At 41.5% G+C, this 1544-nt stretch overlaps 1 protein-coding gene across 1 annotated transcript in view; it reads left to right on the top strand.

The window, feature by feature from the left end:
* Positions 1 to 1544, top strand: part of LOC114051689 (serine/threonine-protein kinase TNNI3K) — a 336380-nt gene that overhangs the window by 239788 nt on the left and 95048 nt on the right. The gene's annotated exons all lie outside the window — the stretch shown is intronic.

Genomic DNA, 1544 nt, shown 5'->3' with positions numbered 1-1544 from the left:
AGTCTATACCTATGACTATGGAGACAGGGTTAAACCTGAGCTACCTCTGTGACCGGGAGTACACCTAAATACATATGCGTGTGGTGAGGAGAGGGGATTCAGAGAGACAAAGGACAGAGAGATAGAGAAAAAGAGATGAGGCAAAGAGATGGAGAAACAGATAAAAGAAAAAACAGATATGAGACAGAGAGATAGAGATAGCTGAGACAAAGACAGAGAGGACAGAGACAGATGAGAAAGAGATAAAGGAGATGCGACAGAGATGAAAGAAAGACAGACGGCAGAGAGATGAGAGAGAAAGATGAGGCAGAGACAGAGATGAAAGAGAGACAGAGGACAGAGAGAGAGAGAGAGAGAGAGAGATGAGGTAGAGCTAGAGATGAAACAGAGACAGAGAGCACAGAGAGTTGAGAAACAGACGGGTGAAAGAGAAACAGATGAGAGAGATAGAGACAGAAAAATAGAAATGAGACAGAGAGACAGAAATGAAAGAGAAATTGAGAGAGATAAGAGAGAGACGGAGATGGAAGAGAGACAGAAACAGATGAGACATATGAAACAGACAGATGAGAGAGACAAGAGACAGAGATGTGACAGAGTCAGAGAGATAGAGACATAGATAGATGAGACAGACAGAGATAATGAGACAGAGTACAGAAAGAGAGGGGAATGAGATGGGGGATGGATTCTAAGAGGAAGTTGGCCATGAGGAGGGAAAGTATTTTAGGTTTGAGGGGCTTTCTTGTGTGACTGCACCAAATGAAGGAAATGATCAATGTGCATTTATTAAGCTTTTACAATAGAGAGTGCTGAGTTCTTGGACAAATGCTCCAGTTCTGGAACTATTCTCTCTCAAGGAAGTAGAAAGAAAATAGGATCCCATAAAACTTAAGGACTTTGGGGAGAATTACAAAAAGGACTTGAGTTCACCCCCTTCATTTTACACATGGAGACTGCTGGGAGGTGCCATAGTGCACGGAGCTCTGGGCGTGGAGTCACAGAGACCTGAGTTCTAATGTAACCTCAGAGGCTCCCTAGCTGTGTGATTTGGGGCAAGTCCCTTAACCTCTGTCTGCCTCATTTTCCTCAACTGTAAAATGGGGATCGTATCAGCACCTACTTCCCACAGTTATTTGGTGGATAAAATGAGATACTGTTTATAAGAGCACTTAGCACAGGGCCTGGCACATAGTAGGTGCTATATAAATGCTTATTTCCTTCTCCCTTCCATTTATCAGGAAGCCTAAGCCCTGAGAGTTTGAACAGGGATTGGCAGGTTTTTAATGCATTTTGAGATCAACCTAAGACTACTGGTTCACCCAAACGTTTCTCCTGCTACCATACCACAGAATTATTACTAAGGTTATTTTTTATTGTCACAAGTTTGAAAGTTTTTAAATGCAGAATTACAGTAGAATCAAGGAAAGTTTTTGTAAAGATATTCAAGTTTAGACATCCCCAAAGCTAAGGTTAGAATCCTACATATGCATTTTCTAAAGTTTCCTCAGATTTTTTTAGGGCACTGTTATTCTAGAAAAGTGTGA

Source organism: Vombatus ursinus, unplaced genomic scaffold (genome assembly GCF_900497805.2).
Source record: "Vombatus ursinus unplaced genomic scaffold, bare-nosed wombat genome assembly UNPS02014804.1, whole genome shotgun sequence".
In the NCBI taxonomy this organism is placed as follows: domain Eukaryota; kingdom Metazoa; phylum Chordata; class Mammalia; order Diprotodontia; family Vombatidae; genus Vombatus; species Vombatus ursinus.
Note: the sequence above shows the minus strand (reverse complement) of the source record. Positions and strands in the feature narration are given on the sequence as shown.